This window comes from Talpa occidentalis, unplaced genomic scaffold (genome assembly GCF_014898055.3).
Source record: "Talpa occidentalis isolate TD23 unplaced genomic scaffold, MPIMG_talOcc4v2.1 talOcc4.14, whole genome shotgun sequence".
Lineage (NCBI taxonomy): Eukaryota > Metazoa > Chordata > Mammalia > Eulipotyphla > Talpidae > Talpa > Talpa occidentalis.
In genome coordinates, this window is record NW_023601433.1 from 28,674,407 (window position 1) to 28,693,238 (window position 18,832).

Genomic DNA, 18,832 nt, shown 5'->3' on the forward strand with positions numbered 1-18,832 from the left:
TGGGTGTGGATATTCTTTCAGACCTAACCCCCTGGCTGAGAACCACTATGTGGGGAATGGGCCTCAGAGGCACATGGTACGGGAGATGTCAAAGGTTGGTATAGTTCAGGGAGGTGCCAAGGGGCAACTCAGGCCCAATGCTGAGCAGGTGGGGGCTTGAGAAGGTGGCTGCTGGGGTGAGAGGCAGGCCACTCACAAGGAGGGGCTGGGCAACATGCTACAGGCACAACAGAAGCAGAAGGCCCAGTGCAAAGGCACCCAGGAGTGGCAGTGGTGGAAGCTATCAGCCGGACAAAGGATGGGTGTAGCCAGCCAGGGTCACCGCCCCTGGGGCCATTCAGGAAGTAAAGGTTTTTATGTCAGGCAGAAGCACTGAGCACTGGCCTGTAATCTGCCATTAAGATGGGAGCAGGGGCAAGCAGGGGTCAACAGGGAACTGTAAGTAGTATGGGACTGGGGGGTGCTAGGGGCTTGGGGGTACAACAGGCAGGGAGGAACCTAGGAAACCTAGAGAAATGGGTGATGACGCTCATGGGGGGACTCACCACATTGGGGGATGAGGAGCTAGCCTCTGGATTCCAGGGAACTGACACAGTGCCAGAAAGGGGTTGCTTCCTTCACACAGTTTTTTTTGTTTGTTTGTTTGTTTGTTTTTTAAGGCAGGTGGCAGCTTTGTTTTTTGGATTCAGCTGGGAGTTTTTAACTTTGGACCTGCAGCCCCTGAGGAAGTCTGTGAATGATTGCAGGCTGTCCACAGTGCTGGACACTGGGTGTTTTCCTGGGTAGGAAGGTCTGTAGTTTTCATAGGTTGCATGAAGGCAGGGAGCATAGCTCTCCTCCCACCCTCCACGCATCTGGGGTTCTAGAGCTGTGCCTAGGTGGTAATGGTGATTATGCTGCATTCACTAGGGCAGGGGGCCCGCCTTGCTCCTAGTGCTGTCTTAGTGGTCTTTTAGGGATTTTGCCCTTCTTACTCTTCTGTCTAGCCCCTACTTCAGCACTATATGTGGTTCTGGGCAAAGGGGACATCCTAGCAGATGAGCGTTGATAGGACACTGCTGCTTGATAGGACACTGCTGAGGGACTAACCAGACCTGGAGACAAAGCCCTGGAACAGTGCCAGGACAGGTCTACCAGCCGCCTGGGCTCAGGTGTTTGAATCTCAGAGCTTCTTCCTATTTTAGCTGTGTTCTGACATCTGACACTGGTGATAGCTTATGCTCTGAGGCCTTCCGGAGGTCTGAATGTTAGGGCTGCCTCATCTGTCATCTCTAGGGCAGGCATGGCAAATTCCCTTGGCGCCTGGCTGGGCTCTCAGACCATAGGTGTGCCAGGACCCAGGAGGCAGAATGCCTGGGGCCTAAGTTGGTCTTGTGTTTCATGGAAGGATTTGGCTATCGTCTCTGTTCTCTGAAACTGTTGACCAGGAGGTAGCCCAAGCGTCCTCAAAGACAGGCTCAAGCCCAGGCCGCCTGCCCAAGGCCCTCCCAGCTCTGATTGGCATTCCCCACCTCCTTGCTGCCTTTCTCCTCTCTGCTCTGGCCTTTGTTGGCTTGTAACCCCACAAGCTCTGCTCTCTTTAGCCTTAGGCATGTGACCACCCTGTTTCCTTCCCCATTCAGATCTCATCCCAGGTGTCCCCTACTGTAGAGGCCTTCCCTGACCCCAATTTGGTGCCTATATACCCCTGCATTACAGAGTGGGTTCTCACTTATGTACATGCTAGGCTGGGTGGACAGGAAGTCTGCACAGGGCTTGAGTCTCTAGCCTTCTCCAGTCCTGTCCCTGGGATAGGGGTTAGGGGCACAGCAGGCAGCCCTGGGTGGGGACAGCAGCTGCTGGCAGGGTTCTCTGTGAGGCTGCCACTTGCCTCTGAGGGCATTGGGAGCATTTGCTAAAGGGAGTGACTGGCAGACAGGCCTGTATCCCCCCCATCCCCCACCACCCTGGTCTCTGAAGACCTGGGAGGTGGTTATTTGCCAGAAAAGGAAATTCTTGATGAGAAACTCTAGCGTGGCTGGAAATTCACTAGATTCCAAATGGTTCTGACCTTTCCTGCTCTACCAGCAGTATCTTGGATGGAAAACAAATAGGCTGCTGAGGAAAGACAATACCTTCCCGCAGACTCCTCCAACGGGCTGGCCACTGAGGTGAGCTGGCCGCCCAGGGCCACCAGTGAGGAGAGCCTGCCTCTCCCAGCACCTACAGGCAGCCCCTGTCACCCTCCTGTCACCACTGCTCTTCCGCACTGCGCCTGCCAAGTATCTCCATAGGGACTAGAACGGACCCGCCACCTTTGCCTTCTCCTTTTGGAGGGCCCCGAACTCTCTTCCTCCCTGGGCTTTAGCAAAGTCAAGACAGCCAAAAACAGATCATGCTGATTTTTCAGAATCCTAAGGAACATGGAGACCCCATGCCAGGCTCTGGACACGGCCCGTCAGAGGTCTCCCCCCACTCAGCTTCTGAAGCCTGTTTTCCCTCTGACAGAGGGCCGCCAGAGCCCCCTGCCCCCGCGCCTAGTGAAAGAACCACAACCCCCTCCCCCCTGTCATCTGCGTCAGCTTGTTGCCAAGGGTAACGTCAGGATCTCTGGGCTCTTGGGTGTGGAGGACTGCAGTGAGCACAGGGCAGTGCCTAAGAAGAGGCAGGTAGATTCTGGGGTGTCCATGGACCATAGCAATAAGCAGTTAGGAGAGGTCATGCCCAGCCTTGGGAAGAATCCATAGCCCTCATTCCAGATGAGCTGGATGGGTCCTCAACATGCCCTGGACTCCCTCTCCTCATGAAGCACTGGCAGGCCCCCAGGGTCTCTAAGATGAGGGGGCCTCGCCTGTTCCCACAATGGGGTTCTCTTAAATAATGCAGGTCAGAGCAAGGCCCAGGAATGCACACCTGACTGATCCTGTGCTTGTGGTCCCTGTCATGGAGGGGGCACCTGGAGGCACCCAGGCTTCAGACAGGTCACGGATCAAGCCGTGCCCTCAACAGCCATGGCCCTTTCCTATGTCTCCCTGCCACCCCGCTCTCGGCCTGGCCTCTGCAAGCAAGCTACTTCCTTGCTGCCCAGCCTTCCTTTTCCCTTTGTGTTCTTGCAGGGGTAAAGAACGACAAGGGCTTTAAATTTGGGGGTTTGGCCAGGGCCCCCCTTAGGTACAGAGGTGCACTAGCTGGCTGCTCACCCCAGCATGATAACTCCTGAGAGGCCACGTGCCTGAGGATCTGCCGTGGCCTTCTCACCCAGCCAGCCCATTGTAAGGGCTCTTCCCCCTTTTCTAAACATTCCCGCAAGCTGGACCCCAGCACCTGGGAACTTGGGGAGAAGGGGGTGGTGCAAGGGTGGGTGCTTGTCATCCAGCCTCTGCCCCTACAGATTGTTCACGAACTCTGCCACTGCTTAATGGTGAAGGAGTCCTTCCAAAGGGACTGGTTAAAAGACTTGGCTATACAGTGTCAAGGTGCTTTCCCAGGGAACTGGCTGCCCAATTCCTGGTGGAGCCATCAGGGTTCCCAGCCCTGTGGTGCGTGCCTGCTGTGTGCCTGGTGTGGGTGTGCAAGGCTGGCTGAGGTGAGCCCCACTGCCCTGGCAGCACTGGGAGCTGGGGGGGCATGGTACACTTGCACCCAGCATAGTCATAGCATCATTTCCACAAACCCTCGTGCTGCCTGGAGTCACCTGCCCTCCTTAAGCACCTGGCAGGCAGCAGTTCCCAGGTATGTCACCCCTTGCTCTCGTCCAGGACCAACTATGGCTACAGGTAGTCTGGGTCTGTGGGAGACCTGGTGTCCCCATCACTTATCCATCAGGTTGACGTGTGAGAAAGGATCCCTAGAGGCGACACAAGGACATGCCCTTTAGGGGATCGAGTTCTACAGGTGGGAGGCGCTACACACCAGACTCCAGGGCTCTGGGTCACCTCTGCCTGCCCTTGCCATGGCCCCTCCTTCTCTGGGGTCCTCAGGTCCCAGAAGAGCCCCCTGCCCACAGTGAGGGCAGACCCACAGCCCCCTTTGCCCATCCTACTGCACATCTGGGAATGCAGACCCTGACGCAGTTGGTGTTAAGCAGGATTTTATGGACTGGATGGAAGACAGGTTCAGGAAGAGCAGGTGAAAGGGTTTATTCAGCCCTTCCTGGGAAGCCCCTTTGGGTCCCAGGCCCTAACAGGTGTGCACCCCTGAGGAGGGGCTGCTCCAGGCCATCCCACAAACCCACACGCTAGCAGTGTGGCCTGTCATTCAGCCTGAAAGGGAACTTGTTTCCATACTTTACAAAGTGTCATAAAATGGCACGTTGAGTGTGATGCAGGTATGGCAGTAAGACAGGCCTTACCCGTTCATAACAGAGCTGGTTATATTTGTCTATGGAGGGAATGAGAAATGGGAAACAGCCGGATGTGGATGGTGCCCCTGACTTAGATTTGACAGGGACCTTCTGGTGGCCTTCCACCACCCCAGGCCCCGAGTCCTGGGAGCCATCCACAGGGAACCAAGGCAGGGGGGCTGCCATGTTGCCAACCTCCCTGTGCAGAGGGGGAGAGGGGTCGGTGGGGCCCAAGAAATGTGTGTAGTCATCAGGGTTGGTACTAACCCCCTCCCCACCCCGGCAGTGGCAGGATCAGTGGCATGTCCCCACTCTGCTTCCTGCTCCTGACCCTGTCGAGGACACAGATCCAGGAAGCATGCCATGGGGACTTGGGATAATGCCAGAGAAGAGTGCCACCCACCCGCCCAGAGGGCACCAGCCTTCTCCTGCCAGGCACTGATTTCCCCAAGCAGCTCCTTCCAATCTCGTGATTTGCCCGGGCCACACGCAATTTGTTTTAGACCTCCACAAATCATGGTGACCCTGGGACAGCGGAGACCTCCCGGACCAGAGCCAGGAGGTGGGGCCTGCCCAGCAGCCGTCCTTCCCCTGCAGCACAGTCTGGCGCATGTTTGCAGTGCTTGGCACTTGCCAACTGACATTTTAGTTCTTTGGGCTAGGACCGCCTTCCCTCTGCTCCCAGGGACACAGAGCCACCACAGAGGCCCTGGGTAATAGCAGCTTCCTCTGTGCCTCCTTCCCTGTCACACTGGGAGCTTCCCAGGGCTCCTGTTCTCTGTTTGGCTTTGTGCAGTGACTGCCCGTCCTGAGCAGGTCCTCTGTCAGACACCAGCTAAATGGGAGGAGGAGACCAGGGTGTGGGTTCCCCCCTCCCCTCCACCCCCCACTGTGGTGGAGCTTTGGAGTGCTAAGAGGTCCTTCGCTTCCATCCTCACTCAGTGAGCCCAGCTCAGTCATTTAGCTGAGGGCCTGCCCCTTCATGGTGGTCACCTCATTGGAAACTACCCCCGGGGCACAGGCTGTCACTGCTCACGGCACTGCTTTGCCTTTTCCTTTGCCAAAATCTTGGTAGAATCTGCACGGGTGTGCCCATGGTATTCCTCCCAAAGCAGGAAGTCGACAGCGTGAGCTCCAGTGGGGGCCTCCTTCAGAAACAAGTTGGGGTCACCTGCAGCTGACGAGGGAGGGGGAAGCAGGAGCTCTCAGCACTGTGTGGGCAGCGCTAGCCCCACCTGTGGATAAGGGTGCTGAGACCAGGCTTAGCAGAGGCAGAGTCTGCTCTGTGTACACCAGTGCACTGGAGGCCCGTACCAGCTCGCTAAAGCCAATTTTTCATTTTTTAGGGAGTGTGTAAACTGTTGGTCGCTTAAAATCAGTCAGGTGAGAGTAATTACACCGTGGAAATTGGCAAATGCTATAAATTGGCCCCCACTTTGCTTAACGTTGTTAAACATTCGTCAACCCACCACAGCCCGTGACCCCCAAACCCAGACCAGAAGGACCCACCCTGGGTCGAGCTCATTTATCAGTAAATGACAAGATTCACTGCAGCTTTTTTCATCCCTGTTTTTCAGCCGCTCTGCCTCCTCAGTGATTCCCTGCGCCGGCCCTCTGGCGGCACGTGTTATTTCTGTTCAAGTCCATTCCGTTTGAGAATGGTAACGTGCCAGAACGGCACTGGGTGCCCCCACTCTCCCCAGGCAGATTTACAAGAATCCTCCTGCGCAGAGAGGCAGCCTGGGAGCCGAGGAGCTCTGTTTCCTCTCTGTCAGCACGTTAGCAGACTAACATGAGACCATCTGCTCCAGCTGCGCCGTCCTGTGTTCTCCAACTGACAGAGAGCAAGGCCTGTGATACTCAGTCAGGAAACAGCCCCTACACACCTAGAATGTGCAATGAGCTCACCCTCCAGGGACAAAGACCACGTGTTCCTCCCTCCCCTGCAGTAGATGGGGACAGCATCAAGCAGCCCCTGGGAGGGCCTGAGGAGCCAGGGAGGGTGAAGGGTAGTCCCCCAGGACCTGCTTCCCCCCCCACCCCCGTGCTCGCTGTGGTTGGCCGCAAGGCACCCCTTCAAGCATCTGCCTGACTCCAGAGAAGCCAGGGGGACCTCTTTGTCCCAGAAACCAACCGGGAAAAAAGGAGTCTCAGACACAGGAACCTGGCAGGTTGGGCCAAAAGTGGGGATGATAATCTGGACTTGATCTAGACTTTGCTGAAGTGAGCCTGGGCTGTGAGAACAGCCAGCAAAGGCGGAGCTGAGAAACTATTTCAGGGGGTCATAAAGAGCTAGAGCACTGGGCAGAATGGACCCCTGGTGCTGTGGCCAGTCCCAGCAAGGTCTGGGCTCAATATCACTGCCCACATACTCTGGGGTGGCAAAGCTGGATTCTAAACTCCCATATCTGTTCCTTGCAGCACCCCTCCAACAGCAGAACATCTCCATTCTCCAGGAGCTTCAAGGCAGAAGCACTTCACAGCTGCTTCGCAGCCAGGCCAGTGGTGTAATTAATTTCCATAGTGCGTTAGCTCTGTTCTTACACACATCAGAACAGCTCTGGGTTTTAAGATGCAGGTTATTGTTGTTTTAGGGGATTTGTATGATCTAAGAACTGAAAATAACTCCATTTATCAAGAACAGGCAGGAGTGGATGGGGGTGGGGGGTTGATAACATGGAGACCCTCAGTAACCAGTACAGATTGGGGGGTGGGAATCTGTCACCCAGGGGAGTCCCATAACTGACTGTGGATAACACCAAGATGATTCTGTGCTAAAGAACAATAATGCAATCCCTCTTCACCCACCCTGAGGTCCCAGTGACTCAAACAGTCTAGAGTTTTTGGAGGATCAAAATAATAGTGAAGCAAAGGGACCCAGCGCATCTGAGTAGGTCCCAGGGGTGGGGCGAAAGGTACTCCTGCTCCCTGCTGAGAATAAGCTCATGCTAGCCCAAGGCCCTGGGCTGAAGCTCAGACTAATGCCATCCTCATCACCCTTCGCGTGCCATCTCCTCAGCTTATGGACTTTGTCTAATTTCATTACTAAAACCACAGTCAGCCAGAGGCCCTGGAACTCATGTCCTGAGGTTCCCACCATGCCTAGCCCCAAGCCACAGCCTGGCACAACTTTTCTGAGCTGCATAAACCCCGGGGAATGTTGACAGCATCCCAATCAAAGAGGCCAATATGGCCCAGCTGGTGGTGTTGGCCATAGGCAAGTCCATCCCCATAGAGCCTCACAGCCTCCCTTAAGCAGCAGTGGTTGGGAGTAGAAAATCTGTCATCTACTCAATGTTCTCCAGAAGCCAGTCTCCCAAACTCTAGAAACCAGGTTTGCAGCTAATTGCCATCTGCTGGGGGAAGGAAACACACTGGACCAGCTAACCGAGGCAACCTCTGGCTTCCCACCCCTGGCAGGCAGGAAGGAGGCCTACTCTGTGGCCCTGTGTTCAGTGCCTGCTGGACTCCCAGGCATGTCCCCTCTGGCTCCTCTTTGAGTCCAAGGATGTGACCACAGGAGATAAAAAGGAGCAGATGGGACTCCTGGCACTGCACAGCTTCGACATGCACAGGCTGGTGTGATTTTAAGGCTTCCAGGTCTGTACAGTAGGACTAGCCTTCGGCTCAAGGACAGGAGGACATGGTTTTGATAAAACCTGCCCTTAGAACACTGGGACTGGTGAGGAACAATGGCGGGGAACACCAGGCAGTGGAGTTTAGACCCTGGGCAGCTTGTCAGGTCAGCAGACCTCTCCTCGTTCCTGTTGCCTCACCTGTGACCCAGTGACCCTGTTTGGTTCAGGTGGCTGGGAAGGCTGTGTGGGGATTAGCTCTGCAGGTTTCAGAACAAAAACTTGGAGTAGCACCAGATCTGTCCCAGAATAAGTTCCTCCTGGGGGCTACCGTCTCCTAACCTCATCCCTGGCTGCAGTGGTTAGACGTCTGGTGGGAGCAAGAAGTCTCCTCTGGATAGCAGGAAACCCATGGGGGCCAGAGGCTTGACTGCTCCCCTAGGGCTGTAGGAGACATGGATCAAGGTAAGGTGTGTGACTGGACTCAGGGAGTCCTGGACTCCTAGGACTCAGGGAACCCTCAGCCATGACCCACTGACCAGCCTGGACTCTGGGCATGCACTGTCCCCAAATCTTGTCCCAGCTGCGTGTTCCAGTCACCCCAGATCATGCACAGTGCCAGCCTGTCCTGCCCACCTTTGCCCTGTCCTGGGTGTCCTTCTGAGCTATCCCATGCAGTGCCTGCACACTGCCGACTGGGGGTGGGGGTGAGGCTGACGCAGCCCTAGGGATGACAGGGCCACAGGTGGGAATGGATTTGAGGACCCCTCAGGAGACACAACGCGAAGGCCAAGACTGTCCTAGGGCTCGGGAGTCAGAAATGGGGCCCTGCCCAGCATGTGTCACCTTGAGTAAATAGTGCTGGTGGTGTTGTCTAGGCTAGAGCTGAGAGGTGGCTGGTGCTAGCCAGCATGAGCAGCATGAGACATCATCAGCTGCTGAGAACCCAGCCAGGTGTGGGGGTGACAGTAATGGCATACCAATGGGATAAAACCACCAGCCACCATCTTGGGCCCATGCCGTGACAGGCACTGGGCTAGGAACAGCCATTCCAAGGCCCCTGTTGTGGTAGTGCCTGGGAGCCCTGAAGGGTCCCAGGAGCCTGCAGAATTTCCTAAGTCATGTCCTAAATCTGGCTGCACCAGCACATGCATGGGCATCCTTCCCAGGATAAGCTTTGTCGCTTGGACCGTATTCCCCATGGAGCTGAGACCCCAGAAGATCACATGCCCTACCCATTACCTCCACAGATGGAGAGAGGGGAGGGGTAACGGGTAGGGCAGTAATGGCCCAAATACTTATTTTTCAGGATAAGCGTTGCTGAAATCTGTCTTGTTGGCTACAGACAGACTCCCTACTGGAATTCTACCCCCTGCCCCACCCCCAATTTCCCATGTCCCTGCAAAAACCAGCCAGATATGCTGCCAGTGGTTTCACCAGCCTGTGCTCCTAGAAGTGTGGCTCGGGGTTGCACCCAGGAGTGCAGTAAGTGTGCACCTCGCTGAACAGTGTCAGGCAAGGGTGTTAGGCTAATGGGTGTCTGGGGGTCCTCTGGAGCTGAAAACAGGGGGGGCTTCTTGCACTCTGGTTTCCTCACATGGTGACCGTGATGGTCTGCATGCCCCAGGCCAGGTCTGTGTCTGTGTCTGTGTCAGCAGCTTCCAGTCTGCACGCACCTGTGTCCTGCTGTTTGCTAATTTCCCATCAGTGACTGACAGCAGGGGCGCTTGGATCAAGCCAGCAAGATTCCACACAAAAACAAATAGGAAGCAGTTCTCACTTCAGCTGAAGCAAAAAAGGACTAGGCTGGAAAATGCCCCTTCCTGCAAGGGGGTGTGTCAAAAGCAAGAGCAGGCGGGACCTGCCAGCAGCCTGCAGTGTGGCCTAGGGGGCGCTTTCCCCTCTAGGCCTGCACATGAAATGAAGCAGTCATCCCCAGTGGCACCCTGGGAATTTACTGCCCCAGAATTGAGAGTCTTTGAGTATACCTGAGCTACCCCTCAAGTTACAGGACTTGGAAGATTTACATGTGCCTCCCTGGGGCTTTGGTCCACACTTTTGGGAGCTGGAACAGCCCTTTCCAGCTCTCGGGTCCTTAAGTCATTGACTCTGACATTCCATAGGGGCAGAAAGCAAAACACTGACATGCACATTTGGGGTGTTATGTCTGTGCTGGGGAATGGCAGCCTGACATGCAGTTCTTGGTGGGTGCTAGTGTGCTAGTTGGCATATAGAGATTCCCCCCGGCAACAGCTGGGTCAGGTGTGCAAAGCCCCTTGCACAAGGCCCCCTCCAGCTCATGCTGGGACTCTAAGGTGGCACAGTGACCTAGCTGTGGCCCCAGGTCCTGTGTCCATCTGCGCCCCCTCATCCCTTCCCCCGCTTCTAAGGAGTTGAGGGTATTCCACAAGGTGCAGCATGACCTCAGAGCAGTTGTGTGTGTTGTGGTTGGCCACAGATAATTGGAAGAGTGATAGGTGTGAGCAGTCTTCACAGATCCTGACCACAGACATGCCCACTGGGAGTTAGCACGAAGTGGGAGTAGCCCACTGAGTGCCAGGGTAGCCACACACACAGGTCCTGGTTCTCAGCCTTGTGCGGGGGCACTGGGAGAGACAGCAGGGCCTATGGTGCATTCCTTCCCCTCCAGGGACCGATGTCCAGGTTGGAAGACAAAGACAGGACAGTGGAGGGAGTCAGGGCCCAGAGGCACTGAGCACAAATCTCTAAGCCTCGGCCCAGGAGGAGGCAACTCCACCCCACAAATGAGGACACTCAAGTCCCACTAACAAGTTGCCTACGTAGCAAAACTGGTCCCTCGACCACCTTCTAAGGCAGATCCTCCGCTACCCTCTCCCTGCCCAGAGAATTGGGGGGGCTACCCCAGCTAGATTACGCTAGCCCCTTCCATACTATTCATGGGGGAAAACCAGAGGCCAGCAAACAAGAGTGCCCACAGAGTGGGTGCTGCGCCAGGCAGGGAGCTGTGAAAGGTGAGTGGCCCCAGGCTGGACTGCCACATGAGGAAGGAAGTAGCTCTCCACTGGTTCTGGCAGGTTCACAACATGGTTTTCAGGCTATTAGGACCTGAGTTATGGCTTTACCAGCAGCCTGTTATCTTGTTTAAACAGCCCTTGCTGTTTGAAGTGGCAGGCCTGGCCTGTGTTGTTACTATGAGCGTTGCAATTGTCGCTGACTGGGGGTGGGGGAAGGCAAGCAGCAACTCTGACTTCTGGACTCAGAACATAACCCCACCCAAGAGAAGCCCCATCTGTCACTGGCCTGAGGCCTGCAAGGCTGAGACTCCTGTCCTCCTCCCTTCTCTCCCTCCCTCCCTCCCCTGCCTGGGTGTGCAGCAAGCAGTCCCTGTGTGGATGGGGACTGGGAGAAGAGAAAGTGATGAGGGAAGGGAGGGACCAAGCTGAGCCCTGTCTCTTCCCTGGGGAAAGGGAAAGGTCGAGGAGCCAGGAAAACTCAAGGCCCTGGAGAATGTGACTGTGTGAGGTACACCGCCTGGAGTTGCTAATCTTGTGTGCCACTCGCTAATCTCTGCTTTAATGTGTGAGTCCTGTGGCCTCAGGGCTGGTTCTGCAGGTGGCAGCAGAGGCTGCCTGGCCCACACGGTGTCCTCAACCACAGCACATGTATCGGGTCCTGGGGTGTGTCTGTACAAAAAAACCGCAGGGGTTGGCCATGGGGTATGAAATAGGAAAATAAAATCAGAGGCTTCATCCACCAAGACACAGGAGCAGATAGTTCCTGATCATTTTCAAGCCTGAAGAGTACCTGCTTATCAAACACTTTTCCAGTTAGTTTTGCCAGATTGAGTCACTGAACAATGAAGCGGAAATGAGAAAGAACTGGAGCCAAACATCACTGAAGGCCAGGACTGTGAGTGCCAGCTGCTGGGGAGGGAATGCCCTGCCCTGCTGTCTTTGATGGCCCCAACCCCATGCCAGGAATTTTGCAGGGGGAGTCCAGAGGAGTGTGAGGCCTGCACGCCCCTCCCCACCCACCCTGTCAGACTATCGGTGGGACAGGCCCGGGGTGGGCGCACCTGTACAGGAGTGCGGGGCCGCCCAGGCACCCACACCTGCTCTCACCCACACCTGCTCTCATTGGGCGCACTGCCCTGGCTGGGCACTGGAGAGCACTCTGCCTCTGACAACAGGGCAGATGACGGACAGTAAGAAGAGGGCCCGATGGTGCTAAAAGCTGTACAGCCAATTAACAAGGTTAGGATGATGACTAGAGGGTACTTCAATGGGGGGGGGTGTCAGGGAAGGCTTGGGAACCTGTCCTCTCATGAACCCAGAAGAGGGGCCAGGCCTGAGGCAGGGAGAGAAGGATGTGGCCCTGGAGGAGTTGGGAAGCCAGGCAGAGGTTGGAGAGTCATTCAGCTGTGACGGAAGCCCCTGGAAAGTTTTGTTCAGGGCAATGAGATGATCAGGACACAAGCAGGGAGATAGTCCTGGTGAGAGATGAAGGTGATAGCAGTAGAAAGGTGGACAGACACCAGTTGTCTGGAGGTGCTGCCGACAGGACAGGACAGGACAGGACGTCGGCGGAGCAACACCAGAACCTCTGCCGGAGGGGTTGTACCCACGACCTGGGGTGCCTCCTCCTCTGGCAGGAGTCAGCTCATTCATCAGTGCCCCTCCTCCCATGTCCCCTCCCCTCTGGCCTGCATGCTGTGGTGTGGAACTGTTGGTGGCATGTGTGTCCCTCTCCTGGGGTGCTCGGTTCTCATACGCCAGGAAGGCTGCTTCTGTCTCCCTCAAGGCAGGTGCATGCTCTGCACTTGGCAGGAGCTTCAGGTATGTCTCCCAGTGACCCCTGGGGTCCAGAGAAGAGGTGCAGAAGGGCCCCCAAGGCACCAGGGAGGCTGGACTCGCATCTTCATGTTGCACCCAGACCAAGTGCCCACTTAGGAAGAGCTGCACTTGGTGGGTGGGGGGCGCCAGGCTCCACCTCCTCCTATTGCCTGTTGACCACATTTCTATTGTGACTCATTTCACCGTAGCCCAAAATAACTGCTGTCTCATGGCTCGCCAGCAGGACCAAGATGCTCAGGTAAGGTAAAGTTCAGGGAGAACCAGGGCGGCCCCAGTGGGCCTGGCGGCAGGATAGACAGGCTCTTTGCTCAGGCCCCCACTCTGTAGGAATGCTTCCTGCCTCGCTAAGGGGTCAGCTGCTGTCCCCCTCAGACCATCCCACCTGTCACCCAGGGAGCCCTAAGGCCTTAGTGAGTCAAGGAGAAAAGTGGGTCAGAGGGAAGAGGGTTGGGTGCTGAGCTGAATGGGTTATGAGAGTACAGATACCCCAGACCTATGACTGGGGCCCTGGAATCAGAGAGCAGGGGGAGGCAGGAAAACGTGGGGTGTCCAGAAGGGGTGCGGAAGAAGTTGTGGAGAAGGGGAGGCTCTCTTTGCCTATGACTGGGAAGGGGAGGAGGAACGGGGATGAAGCTCTGAGCTGTTGTCCCTGCTTGTCTCTCCTGGTCTCGGCACTCCAGGGGCTCCCACACAGTTTCAGAGACAGCTTGACTCCTGGGCTCCAGGGCCCATACTTGGGTAGTGGATGCAGCTGACCTGGGCCTAGGAAGCCGCGGGGCGCGGAACTGCTCTGCGGGAGAAGGCGGCTCACCAGAGGCCCTGAGAGCCCGGGATGGGGGAGGGAGGGGCCCACACCCCAGCTTACCCCTGCCGCCCCTGTTGCTGACTGCCAGTACCACCCCTCTTTGTACTGCCCCTGCAGACAGTAATGGGCTCATTGATTCATCAGCCTCATTAATCCAATTCCCCTGCCCTGCACAGCAACATTTAAGTTTGTAGGAGGAAGAGGAGGGACCGCTGACCAGATTGGTCTGGACGTGACCCTGGTCATACAGCTCTGTCCCCAGACACTCTCTTTCCTGAGGCCAGTAGCAGTGGGGGAATGACCAAGCTGAAGGGTCACTTTAGCTATCTGATGTTCTTTGGAACAGGGGTAGTGGGCTGGGCAGAGCCCCCCAAGCAGGCCAGGTAAGCCCTTGGGGCCTAATTCTACATCTATAAAATGAAAATGTTGGGAGTACCCCCACTGTGCTGCTTTCCCCAACACATCTTGTACCCCTATAGCCACTTTTCTGAGACACATGGGGCTGGACATCTGGGCACCATGACAGTCACCACACAGAGGAGGCAAGACCCAGAGCCATCAGGGGCTAACACTGCCACAAGTGACAAGGGCAAGAGACTGTTCCATAAGGTGTCAACCTCCCTTCTCCCCTCCTCACTGCCCTGCCCCTCAGAGAACAGCGCCCCCCCCCCAACTCCCAGATACCCTCCTCAACAAGTAGGAGTGATGGATGACGTTTGTTTGGCCAGCTAGCCGGGGTTAGGCCTGTGCGCTCCTTGGAGCCGTGCCTAGCCAGGCTCAAGGATCGGCAGCTTCCTCCTGCCATCAGTCTGTGTTGCCGTGAGGGGTTCTGCGGGCGGAGGCTTCTTCTCCAGTTGTCATGGAAGCAGCAGCAAGTCTGTTGAGCGTCTGAGCACTAAGCTCAGTGGAGGGAGGGGACCAGTCACCCTGGGTTGCAGCTGCTGTCACAGATACTCAGCAGCTCAGCACTGGGGAGGACCTGAGGGACTGCCCTGCTCCTGAGCCCTGAGAGCAGAGGGCTGCTCAGAGCCGCCGCGCCTACCGTCTTCCTGTGGGCAGCTGGACCCTGACCATGTCTGGCCTTTGTCTTCATGGGGCTATGGTAATTCCATGCAGGCACAGGGTGAGCTGAGCACACAGGTCCCGGCCTCTGGGAGACACTTGAATAGAGGATAAGATAGCGTGGGGTGGGAGTGCAGCTAGGGGAGATAGAGAAATATGGTTTCAATGGGCGACAGCCCAAAGATGGAGCTGCCTGGAAAAGTCACAGTGCTCCATCCCCATCCCTGCAGGCGTGAGCAGAGATGACTCAGGCCTCTTCTACCTGCTCTCGCGCTGGGCGGCTGCTGAAGGGTGGCCATCCCACCTTACTGTCTGTTTTTGGTCCGTCTGCTCATCTCTGTCACCTACTATCAATCCCCTCCCATACACACACACCTCATAAGCTTCTTGAGGACAGGGGAGGGGGAGGGTGTACAGTGGCCTCCCCCAAAGGAGAGACCGACAGAGCTAGACAAATGCTGTGTCCATCCACTGGCCACAGGGGAGGCCACACCTCAAGGTCCAGGTCAGATGAGAGGCAAACACAGAAGCCTCAGTCCAGCCACAAAGGGAGCCTCAGGAAAGTCTCAGACTCCCGGCAGGACCCAGCAGCTGCCCTGATGTGTGGGTTATGGGGGAGCCCAGGGACTAGAGGGTCGCAATCAGGAGAGGATACTCAGAATGGGTGAATGGCAAGAGCTGCCGGCAGTGCCAGCCACACAGCCCTCAGTCACTGCAGCAGAGCAGTCAGAAACCAGGGTGCAGGAGAGAAAGTGATGTACCCAGGGTCATACTGCGGTTTGGCGGTAGAATAAGTTCTGGCATCTGAGTCAGCCAGCCCCACCCAGGCCTCAGCACGAACTCAGGGCAGGACAAATTCCATGTCATCGTCCCCTGTCCCACCCCCACTAGCCCCATTCCTGAAACCTCAGTCCCTCACTGCCCCTGGGGGGTGCTGCTCCTTGTTGTTTCCAACCAGAAGCCCCCAGTCACAGAGCAGAACACCAGAGCATGTTCCTAGACGTCAGCAGGAAATCACCTGGCTCCGGGGGCCCAGCGCGCAGAGGGCTGTGTCCTTAGGTGGGTTTTTCCTCCCCCAAAGTGGTGGGACCCCAAGAAAGGACTGGCAATATTCCTGGCATTGGTGCAGGATGCTGGGCTGGCCCTGCCCTTGCCCGCGACACACATACCAGGCTCTGGGTGTCAGTGCTCACTGAGTTGTTTGCCCTGTGACGTGTCAGGCAGTGGCAAGTGAGACGCTGGGCAGTCCGAGCTCCCCAGTGACTTGGAATGCCTCCCACAGGGAATGTAGCCAAGGGGCCGCATACTCAGTGGTGTGCGGCCAGGAGATCAGATGACCACAACCAGCAACACAGCCGCCTGGGGCTGTGGTCAGGGCAGGTGGCGCTGGGGCCAGAGGAAAGAAGAACAATGAGCTGGACACGCCCAAGTACCCTGGGGGGGAGGGGAGGACAGTGCACTGTGGGAAGGCTCTCCTCATGCAGGAAGGGACTCATCTGGCTGGGGGAGTCTAGAAAGCGGAAGCACAAAGGAAACCTCAGGTGAGGATGGGGACTGGAGGCAGCTGGGTGGGGACAGCTCTGCCACGGTGCCCCACTGTGGCCGTCTCCCCGGCGGGAGAGCAGAGCATTCCGAAGCTCACCAAACGGCATCTTTGTGACAGCAGCATGGGGCCTAGTGAGCAGATGAGGCCCTGCTGGCAGGCACCTTTCTCCCCTCCAGGTCCCACCCTGCCCTCTCCCCCACCTATTCATCAGCACCCTCCGTCCACCACCTTTGGTGTCTCAGTCTTGTCTGTCCGGGTTCCCAGCAGTTGCCACCTCCCTCAGAAGCCCCCAGCGCCGTCTGGGACTCTAGTTCTTTTTCCTATCACCACCATGTTCCCAGGGGACCCCTCCTGTCCTGCACCCCTCAACCTGAGAGTTGACACAGACCACGATCTTGCACCTCTGAGCTCCGCTGGGACAACATGAGGGCCCAAAGGGAAATGAACTCAGGAAGGATGAGGACCTGCAGTGAACTGAGCGGCCAGGGGCACTTCAAGTGCAGCTACCACCTACTACTTGCAGCCCCAAGCAGGACTCTCTGAGCACCCTGCAGGCCCTCTTAGATCTCTCTACAGCTTTGATGAATGACCACATCCCTCTCACAGCCCCCCATTCTTTGGAGATAGAATACGCTGTTTCCCTGAGGGACTGTCCTTGGAAGGAATTTACTCTGGTGGTACAACCCTGTGTACACACTGTTCCACAGCTGCTGATGCATCTAACACCGCCCTCAACCCTCCACCCTGTGCAGCAGCCAGGACTTTGGGGCATGGATCTGAGGATGGAACCCAATCCTCCCCACTGGAGAAGTCTGGGGACTCCTTGCCCAGGCTGCCCATTGGCAGGGCTCAGGTTGGTCAAAGGAGATCCAAGCATGGTCTCCAGGCCTCACCTGCCTCTGGCACTGATTAAGAGGAGGGGAGCCAGTACTCCCCTGAAAATGAACACCAGACTGCCCAGGTACATTCCTCACCCTGTCAATAGCACCCCTCCACCCTCAAGCCACACCCTGCCAGTCGACAGCAGCACCCCTTCATACACTGCTGATCCTCAGCCTTCCACCACAGTGGGAGCTTAGAGGACCAGATGACTGGCTCTCACTTTGTGAAGGCTCCCAGCTTGACCTCCGGCTCTGTATAAGGCGTTGGCTGTCCAACCAGGGTGCTATCAGGCGGCCTCACTCCCAGGTCCTGCCCTCAGCACCCTTGGCGCCTGGTACTCTGTTGCCCGGGCTAGGCCTGGTGGCACAGCTTCAGGATGGGCAGAGCCACTGGGCTGACTGTCCAGGGTGAATGGAGCTCTTTCACTCCACAGCCCAGCCCAGCCCAGCCTCCTAGCTCTACTTCCAGTGTGAAAAACAGGATTCACGGTCCCCATGAACAAACACTCCAGGCTTTTCTATGACTGACAGACTTGGGTTTTCCTGATGGTGACAGAACTGAGAACGCAACTGACAGAGGAGGAAACTGAGTCCCAAGCAGGACAGAGCCTGCCAGGTTCGAGGATCGCCAATACCTGAGCCAGTGCTGAGGCCCTGGCCCTGCACTGCCGCCTCCACCACACTTCCCACACTGCAACGCCAACCTCCACGCCTTCCTCTTCCCTGCTTCCTCTGTTCCTTTCAGAGCCCTCCCCTTCCCTCCCCTCCCCAACCCCCACCCCCGCCAAGACACAGTTGAAATGCCCCCTGCTCTAGGACATCTCCCCTTTTACCCCAGAGTCATGCCTGTGATGGTTGCCGATACACTGCATCTGGGTGTGGGGCCCAGACTCTCAATGCATGTTATACTTTAGCCCTTGGCCACCTGGTGAGGGGGGCTTTATGGACTCCATTTCTCAGGGGAGGCTCACCACAGTGAAGAGCTGGTGGCAGGTGGAGCAGGGCTCCTGCCCCTCGTCGGCCACTGCACAGCACATCAGCTTGTTCGTCCTGCCTGGGACGTGGGACCTACCGTCCCGCTCGTTGAGAGCAGAGCCTTTCCCTCACCTCCCCGTCTCCCTCGTGCCTAGAACAGCATCCCCTGCAGGAGGGCACCCAGAGAGTGTCTGCCCAGGGAGACAAGGAAGGGGTGAGGACTGTGGAAGCTTAGCAGTAAAGGGGTATTGGGGTGCCAGCCTGGTTTTCTAGGGCACTCGGCCCCCAGGGTTCAGGCTGTTACTGGGAAAAGCTGAAACTTTGATGTTGCCCCCATTTTATGTGAAGTCTGCAGCCCGAGTTGTGGGGCCCCACAACTGATCATGAAAACTGAGACCCCACTGGGCCCCTGGATGGGCCGACTGGCCTTTCCCTATACTAGACCCACTCTGTGGGGTACAGACCTGATGGGGGTGAACAGAGAGATAGGATGGGTCAGTACAGAGCCTTTCCCAGCTACTCACCATGTCATTCACTGCCACCCCGGCACATTCCCTACCCAGTGAGAACCATAGGTAGCAGGTGACACCCCTCCTCAGCCCCCCCATGTGGCCGGGTTGGGCTGTATAAACCAGGGTTAGGGAGGGGCCAGTGCCACCACTTCTGGAGTGTGCACCCACTCGAGAGATGACAGGGTGTTGGAAAAGGGGTGGATTGGAATTGGGAGCTAGCATGGAAACAGGCAGCCTGGAGTGTACCTGGGCCTTCTGGAAGGACTATCAGGGATGGAAGGAGGCGATGGGAGCCCCAAGGGGTGCAGAGAGTAGTGTCT

The 18,832-nt window shown here is 56.7% G+C and overlaps 2 protein-coding genes across 4 annotated transcripts in view; one reads left to right on the forward strand and one right to left on the reverse strand.

Moving 5' to 3' along the window:
• RSPH14 (radial spoke head 14 homolog) overlaps positions 1-18,832 on the reverse strand; it is a 76,910-nt gene that overhangs the window by 37,092 nt on the left and 20,986 nt on the right. The gene's annotated exons all lie outside the window — the stretch shown is intronic.
• GNAZ (G protein subunit alpha z) overlaps positions 1-18,832 on the forward strand; it is a 52,175-nt gene that overhangs the window by 25,695 nt on the left and 7,648 nt on the right. The gene's annotated exons all lie outside the window — the stretch shown is intronic.